Consider the following 9,492-nt stretch of genomic DNA (forward strand, 5'->3'; position numbering starts at 1 on the left):
CTCCAGAACACTGGGCCTTTGGCTCAGCATTTGCATTGCAGTTCCACTAGGTGAGCCATGGCTTTTGTCTCCCCAATCAAACCATAAGCTCCCCAAGGGCAGGCTGGCAGCTTCTTATCCCTTTCTCAATAGCTGGCCAGTGCAAGCTCTGCATAGTGGAAGCATTCATCAGCAGGAAGGCAGGCCCAGGTTTGTGGAGAGAGGACAACTAGGTCCCTTTAGAATCTGATTCAACAAGCGCTTATTGAAGGCTCACACCATGCCAGGTACCGTGCTCGTATTGTTACTGACATCATATTCAATTTCAAAAAAACACCATAGGATAGCAAGGAGGGCATAAATTGTTACCTCATGTTTACGAGTGAAGAAACTGAGGTTCACCTAACAAGTAAGTGGCAGAGATTTGAATGCTAGTCCAATTTTCTTTCTTATAATTACATCATCCATTCATCCATTCTTTCAACAGACACCTAATTAATGCTTACCATTTGCTAGGCATTGTGCCCAACAAATAAGACAAACAGATGAAGAGTTCCTGACCTCAAATAAGAGGTAAACACGTGAACTTGGGAAATGCTTAGAGAAGGGGATGGAGAGAGAGGGCTGGATTTGAGACATTTCATCATTACCCCAGAGAAGTGAGAGAACTAGTGCTTGTTACATTTTACTTAAATTCAAGTATATGGTATTGGGTTTCTTTTTCTTTCTTTTTATTTTTAACAATGAACATGCATTACTTTTATAATTTTGAGAAGAAGGAAGTAGGGGTCGACAGTGTCAAAATGCTGCAGAGTAAGTGGATGAAGGCTGTTAAGAGGTCAATGGCTTGGGGAATTGAGCTCTACCAAGGTTCACAGACCTCAAGTGACTTGTTTTGGTAATCAAGGGCCTTAACTGCATGGTAAAGGGTAAGGAACGGAAGAACAGGCTTTGGCTATCAGGAATGCAGGTGGGGGTGAGGGAGGAGAGGAGACGCTGACTTTGGCATCTTTCATCTGACAAGCTCCAAGTTCCTTAAAGACATTAATTCATTGTCCACAGAGCAAGGGGGAGTTAGCAGTGAGCCGGCGGTTTACTTTACAGGACAGAAATCTGAGACACAGACAGGAACCCGTGGAGGATTTCACAATCCACAGCAGATAAGTCATGACTCCCAGGAAACCCGCTTTGAGAGAAGGGTGGTAGTTGGAGGGAAGAGGGTGTGTTAGCGGTAGCCCTGCCAGGCAATGGAAGAAGCAGAGGTGAGGACTTTGGAGATTGCGGGGTGTGGTTATTATTAAGTAGGTGGTGCATAGGTGTGTAGGTGAGAGAGAACAGGTAGGCAAGGCAGGCGGCTCTAAAGCAGGGAGGCCTTGTGGTGATGTGAATCACTGCAGACATTCCCTACTATTGCCAGGATCTCACTGCTAGGAAAACATGTCAGTGGTTGCAAATCCAAAAACATCCTACCTGTTGTCTCTGTTGAGTTACTGCATCTATCTAGGAATTCCTATTCAGGAATTTGTTTAAACAAAAAGGAAAAGGTTCTCATCCTGAAATAATGGCAAAAATTATTACACTCTCTACATTGGTGCTAAGAATACCACTCACCTCTTCATTTCCTTCCCACATTTTAACTTCTCTTTCCTTGGGTCTTTCTTGACCTCTCTTCCTGAGTCGTCTTCTATCATTTCCTCTTTTTTTCTCCTATTGGTTTCTTTTCTCCCTCTGATCCCTTTGCATCTGTCTCTTGGCCCTATAGCCCTATGCTACTTTCCTTGTTCTTGTCATTCCAAATTAGTGAAACATTGGGAGCAAAACTCCCAAGGCTGTGCTACAATATTTTACCTTCAAGGGAGTCCCTGAGGGTACAATTATGAGGCACTGAATACGGGTGTCCAATAGAAGAGGCACTCAACAATGACAGCTGCTGCAAATCAGAGAGTCTGACGACAAGAAGGCAGGAGGGTGCTGGAGGCGCAGCTCAGGACACAGGAAGCCCTGTTGACAGGTGGCTTGCACAAGGTCAGCCAACTGGGCCCATGCCCTACAGGAATGCAATGAGAAGATACTCATAAACAAGCTAATTTGCCTAGACCAGATCTTCTCTCCTGGAAAGGAAACCCAGTTCACACCCTGTGTTTCTGGTTTATCCTGAAGCCCAACAAGGTATCCAGGCTTCTTCTCCCCTTGTTCTTTGCTTTCAGCCTTAGGGGAGGATCCCCACACCAACTGGATAAGGAGCATTCATTGGTTCATATCGGCTCATCAGTCAGTCCTGTGCACCAAGGTGCCCATAACTCACACAAAGTGTGTGTTTGAACTTTACATATAGCCTGCTTCATTTACTTAAGTTGCCTGCTTGCACCTTCAGGTTTTGATCCCCCTGAACTAAACATACAAAGGTCAGAATGACCACAGTCAGGTAGGCAAAGCCCAAGATACCATCTCCCCAGCAGCTCAAGCTTCCTGAAGGGACAACGTCAGTCCCTAAAAACCTTCCCAGCCCCCTAAAGAAGTCCTGTCTTCAGATTTTATATTGTTGCGATTCTCTGAATTCTGACCCAGAATACCCCCATCAGATTTTGTATCTTCTCACCACACCAAAGCTCTATTGTCGTGTACCTAGCTTTACCAACTTGTCATTTAATGGGATTTCTCAAGGCCACTACCCAGGTGACACCATCATTGAGATTCTTTTCAGGACAGGGCAATATCCCCTTGGATGTCCAGCTTACTGGAAGGAGCCTCTTTGGGGATGGACTTCAGAACATTCAAGAAGACAAAGTTATAAATGCTGCCTTATCGATCAATATAAATTCCTTGACCCTGGTGTTTTGGATCTTCTAACCTAGCCCCATTTATCTGCTTTTCTCAGCTTGTTATTCCAATCTGAAATTTTTCTTTTTTCATAAGTGCCATCCCAACCATACCTGCCTCTCTCTCCTTCCCTGAGCCTATGATCTCACACAGGCAAGAATCTTTGCTTCCTGAGAGCTAATCGAAAACCAATGACACAGGTGTGGACAAACATACAAGGAATATATCAAGAACAAAATCAAATCAGGAAGTCAGCAGTAAATGGGACCACAGATGTAGCTATTAACACCTCTGGTGGGTCAAGGACCATCATTCTGGCACATGGTAGAAGGGTTGGGTTCGGAGCATACAAGGCCAGCATGGTGTGGCCTTGTAGTCTGAAGTCTCTAGTCTTTGGGTGGCAACTGAACTTGAGCGGAAAAGATGGCGTGAGAGCTGGAGAGGACAACATCTCCTTAACAACCACCTCTCTGTTTTCATGATAATCAAAAGCAATTTCAAATGGGAAGAGAGAAAACAATCTTTCTTTGGGTCAACTGTAAGGCACTGTTGAGGTATTAATAAGCCCAGGAGAAAGCACAGAGAACTCGGCAAGTGGCCAGGGCATGGGGGAGGGGGCAATAAAACTAGGAGAGTTGAGGCAGGTCCTTTTATTGTTTAGCCATTGCACAGGAAATCTGGGGTGGGCATGGAAGTGGAGGGGTGGGAGTGGGAAGGGACTAAGAAACCCAGTGTGCATTGTACCCAGGAGGGGACTTAAGAATCACAGTTACTAGAAACAGACTAAGAAGTGCTTAGGGCAGGAAACAAAAACATTTTAGAGGATGGCTGTGCTACTGAGTAAGAAGAGGTACAACAAGAAGATAGCAAGCAGGCCTCACCAAGAACAGATCAGAAAGACATTGGGTTTGGGAACGTTGCTGACAAAAACAAGGAAAATAAAATGTCAAAGTCCTGACTTGGAGATAAGGTGAAGATGCAAGAATGGAGAGGGGGAGGCCAAGCATGGCAGGGAAGACGCCACCACCTAGTTCAGTGAATGAATGAAGGCAAAAAAAAAAAAAATTAAGAATGAAGGTGTTCCTTTAGAAAGTTAAACTCCTGGTTATATACCCAAAAGCACTGAAAACGGGTATTCAAACAAATATTTGTACCTCAATGTTCATAGCGACACTATTCGCAATAGCCAAAGGCAAAAACAACTCAAATGTCCATCAACAGATGAATGAATAAACAAAATTGTGATATATACAATCAACCATAGAAAGGAATGAAGCACTTAACAAGGTACAATATGGATAAATCTTGAAAACATGCTAAATGAAAGAAGCCAGACACAAAGGGTCATATATTATATGAATCCATTTATATAAAATATCCAGAATAGGTAAATCCATAGAGACAGAAAGCAGATTAGAGGTTGTCAGGAGCTTGGGAGTAAGAAGAATAAAAGAGTTACTGTTTATGGGTACAGAGTCTCCTTTGGGGGTGATAAAAATGTTTTGGAACTAGACAGAAGTGACATGCACCACATGGCGGATGTACTAAATGCCACTGAACTGTACACTTTAAAAGGTCAATGTTACATAAATTTCACCTCAATTTAAAAAATAAATAATGAATGAAGGCAGCAACGGAGTCTAAGGTACAAGGCTGAGAGATACCAGAATAGAAAAGCAAGGTCTGGAGATGGACAAAGGGCTGAGTTACTATCATTTGTTTTCTAGTTCCACAGCATTCAATCTCTTCTCTGCCATGATCCTTGACAGGTAACACAGCAGGACACATCTAAAGGTGTATTTAGGTTTCTTCGCAACTCTCAAGGAGCTAACGAATTCCAATCTTTTCTCTACCTCTCAAGAAAACACACTGGAATACAAGTGAGGGAGAAGGGTGTGAAACTGCTTTTACATTTAGAGATACATATATGAATACAAAATATATATTATCAGTAAAGCATAAAAATGTATATTTTTAAAATGTAAATCATTCATGAACAATGATATTCTTGTAATTCTTAGCAACCAAGTGGACGCTGCTTCCATTATTTCACGAGAATATAATTCTAAGTAAAGATAAGAAAGCTACCCAAGGGCAAGACTTAACCCTGAACCGCTCTAGCACAGTTGGAGCCATTAGCCTGTCTGGTGCCTTTGTGCCCTTCCTCTAAGCATGCAGCTTGGTAAGTGGAGCTCATGCTAGATTTTAGTCCTCACTCACCACCTGGAAGGGGAACATCTGTGCAGTATACGACCTGCTCAGCTGTACACAAAAGCCCTGAGCACAGGCCTGGAAATATGGTGGGTACTACTAAGTTCTGAAAAGAGGAATGATCTCAGAGGTAATCACATCTTACCTATGGGATGTTTGAGGTATAAATAACTTCAGTTTCTTATTTCAGCTCGTGTATTGGGGAAGGGTCAACTGAACTAAGGTTTACAAAGAAAGTCAAGGTGACTAAGGAGAAAGAAAAAGTCTCAAGAACTCAAGAGGAAATGAGAGATCTCAAAGAGGCAACTAGAAATCCTCCCCCAGTAAAATGAACCCCCAAACCAAAACCATTTGAAAAGAGCAGTATATTGAAGTGATTAGGAGCATGGGTTCTTAAGTCAGATAGACCTGGGTTTAAATCCTGACACTGTTACGGTGTGACTGTGTAACTTGGGGCAAATTACTTAATCTTTCTTAAGCCTCAGTTTACTTGTCTGTAAAAGAAAAATAATACCTACTTTGCAAGGGGGCCTTGAAGATTTAAATGAGTTACTGCATGCAAAGTGCTTCACACTGTGCCTGGAACACAGAAAGTGTTCCACAAATACCAGCTATTACTAATATCCCACACCATGTTTATGCCAGAGCCTGAAGCTAACTAAAATGCTGTATCTCCTTTTATACCCCCGGATTGCTTAACTCCTAACCAAAGGGGCTAGGTAGGTGCTTTCACAATATAACAAATGAAATCTGAGTCTAAATCCTTAAAATTGCTCTGATTAATGACTCTTTGTTACCAAAGCATAAAGGCCACGCCACTACATTAGGCCACAACCTGTCTTTCCAGCTTACTCTCCCATCGCTGTCCTCAAGAGCCTTGTGTGTTCCAGTTTTTGATGTTTGTGCCTCTTGCTCATCAACATGCCTAGTGACAAGAGGCCAATCTGTGGGTCTTCCTACTTCCCTGTTCTAATGCCTCAGCTTTCAATACTACTCATGAGTCTCTAAGACAGGAAAGATCAGATCTCTCAGGAAGTTCTCCCAAGTCCTAGAAGTTATACCTAGGTGTTGGCTTCAATGCCTTAAGCTATGGTCCCTTCCAACCCTGTATGTCTCGTATGGAATGGTGGAAAATGGGAGAAGAGGGAGAAGAGACGCCAGAACCTAAGGACTCACACTCCTGAACTCTTGGCTCCTAAATTCAGGTCAGCAGCTGGGTAAACAGAATTCAGTTTGATGTTGGCATTAGCTTTGAAATGCCAGAGCCTACAAGGTGAACTGTACATTTTAAAGAATGAACAATAAGGCCCTTTTCTAAAATGACCTATGCCCATAAAGATGAGAACGTCATTGAGGATACTTCAGGTTAAATGATCCGTGGAAAAGCATGGTCTGCCTCTCCAACAGGGACTTTACTACTATTGGGTCATCTGTTCCAGGACATATATAAAACCCATCACTTACCTCTATGGCTACTGTTAATTTTTATTATTTTTATATATTTTTTTAATTAATTACATTTTTTATGGTGACATTCGTTAACAAAATCTGGCAAGTTTCAGCTGTACATTTTAACAGTAAGGCATATATATATTTATATTTTGTGTTCACCTCCCATAGTTAGAACTTTTTAGTATTTTTTAAACTATCTCCAAATAGTGATGGTTCGTGTTTAAATGAAATGGAAAATGTACCTGAGGCTACGTAAAAAGCTAGTGGATAAAGGCAGGAACTGCTAAAGAAAGTGGCTGAGATACTAACATAGTTTTTAAAGTCTTGCTAGACATAATGGTAAATTATTGAATGCTTTCCCTCTAAGATCAAAACAACACTGCATTTCAACATTGTACTAAAGGTCCTAGCCATTACAATAAGGCAAGAAAAAGAAATAAAAGTGATAATGACTAGAAAGAAAAAAAATAAAACTGCATTTTTCCTTAAAGATTATGTACTTAGAAATGCCAAAAAAAATGACAGAGTATTAGAATTAATTAATTAGTTGGCTTGCAGGATATAGTATGGTCAATATACAAAATTCAATTGCATTTTCTCTACACTATAAATGATTGAAAATAAATTTTAAAATATTATTTATAATAGTATCATAAAACATTAAATATATTGGAATAAATTTAGTAAAAGATATGCAAGACCTTGACATTGAAACAAACCATTACTGAGAGAAATTAAAGAAAACCTATATAAGTTGAGAAATATTCCATTTTTGTGGACTGGAAGACTCAATATTACTAAGATGTCCACTCTCCTCCAATTTCATTCCATTCAAAATCCAAGCAGACTTTTTCTAGAACTTCATGAGCTGACTCTAAAACTTTATGGAAGGCTTTAGGACCATAAATAGCCATGACAATCATAAAGGAAAAGAACAAAGTTGGAAGACTTACACTATAAGATTTTATAACTTACAATAAAGCGACACCAATTAAGACAATATAATGTTGGTATCAAATCTGGACTGTTTGAATAGCCCAGTAGAGAGTCCAGAAACACACACACATACGCACATTGATTTTCTCTAAGGATTTCAATGCAATTCAATGGGGAAAGGAAAATAAGAAAATCTTTCCAGTAGAGTTGGAACATACAGATATTTATATGGAAACGAACTATTCATAATCCATATCTCATTATATAGAAAAATTAATTCAAAATGGATCACAGGCCTAAACTCAAAAGCCAAAACTATAAACTTTCTAGAAGAAAATATTTATAGAGACAATATATTAATAATCTTGGGAGAGGCAAAGATTTATTGGACAGAACATAAAAGGTACTAATAATAAAGAACAAAAAAATTTAATTAGATCTCACCAAAACTAAAAATTGCTTATGGAAAGAAAAATAAATAAAAAGCCTTGGAAGTGGGGCAGGGGCAATGTGTAAAAAATATCTGACAAAGAACGAAAATCCAGAATATAAAAAGAACTCTTACAAATCAGTAAGAAGACCATTCAATTATTAAAAATGAGCTGAAGATTGAAACACTTCATGAAAGATAAAGAAATGGTTGACAAGCAAATGGCAAGATCCTCAACCTCATTGGTCAAATGGGAAATGCAAAGTAAAACCATAATGAGATACCACTTCATACCCACTTGAATTACTAAAATTAAAAAGGCTGATAATGCCAAATGTTGCCGAGGATGTAGACCAACTGTAATACTAATATCTTGCTGGTGAAAGTATAAAATAATACAGATACTATGAAAAACAGTTTGGCAGAAATTAAACATACACCTAACGTATGACCTAACAACTCTACTTTCATAGGCACAAGAGAAATAAAAACATATGTCTACAAAAAGTCTTGTAAAAGAAAGTTTATAGCAGTCTTATTTATAAGAGCTCAAACTGGAAAGAACCCAGATTTCCATCAAGAGAAGAACAGATAAATATGGTATAGCCAAATATGGAATACTACTTATCAATAAGAAGAACTACTGATATAAAGCAACACCATGGACAAATCTCAACAGCATTTCTAGCGAAAGTGTGTGACTCCATTCATATATGAAGTTTAAGAAGAGGCAAAATGAATTTATTATGGAAACCAGAATAGTGGTTGTCCTTAGGAGGAACTGATTGAAAAGGGGCTTTAGGAAATATTCTGAGACAGCTGAAAATGTTCTATGGCTTGATTTGGATAATGGTAGCATAGGTGTATATGTTGAACCATGCAATTAAGATCCATGCATGTTGCTGTATGTAAATTATTCTTCAATAAATAAAAAAATATTACAACATATTCAGGAATAATCAGAGACAAACAAGTATTTCAACAGTTAGAAATTTATTGGGAAAACAAGATACAAGCACATACATAGGTTTTGTGGAGCCCTTGTAGAGAAAATTAGGATGTGAGATATATGTAAATCAGATCAGGGTGCCATGAATCCTCAAATCATTATAGGACTGAATTCCTTGCCACTTACATTTGTCTGGTTTTTTCAGAAGGAGCTACCATATAGACGGTCCTTGACTTACAATAATTTGACTTACGATTTTTGACTTTACAATGGTGCGAAAGTGATACACATCCAGTAGAAAATGTACTTTGAATTTTGATCTTTTCCTGGGCAAGTTATATGCAGTATGATACCGTCTCACTGGGCAGTGGCAGTGAGCCCCAACTCCCAGTCAGCCACATGATCACAAGGGAAAACAACCGATACTCTACAGTGTAGTATTAAGTGTATTTGACTTAGAATATTTTGAACTTACAAAAGGTTTATTGTGATGTAACCCCATTGGAAGTCAGAGAGCATCTGTATTTAGAAAATGGGATTTAGATGAGGTTAGTCTAAGAGTCTGGGAACGTGGGTACCGTGCAGCCTAGGGGGCTTGTAAGAGAATAGTTTAAAGAGGCTGAAGATAATGGCTAGGAAAACGTCCATTAAATTTGGCCAATAGGAGGCTCTATTTCCAGTTCTGTTTACGTATTTATAAGATGAGTAGGCTTGA

This window comes from Pteropus vampyrus, unplaced genomic scaffold, assembly GCF_000151845.1.
Source record: "Pteropus vampyrus isolate Shadow unplaced genomic scaffold, Pvam_2.0 Scaffold137, whole genome shotgun sequence".
Taxonomy (NCBI): Eukaryota; Metazoa; Chordata; class Mammalia; order Chiroptera; family Pteropodidae; genus Pteropus; species Pteropus vampyrus.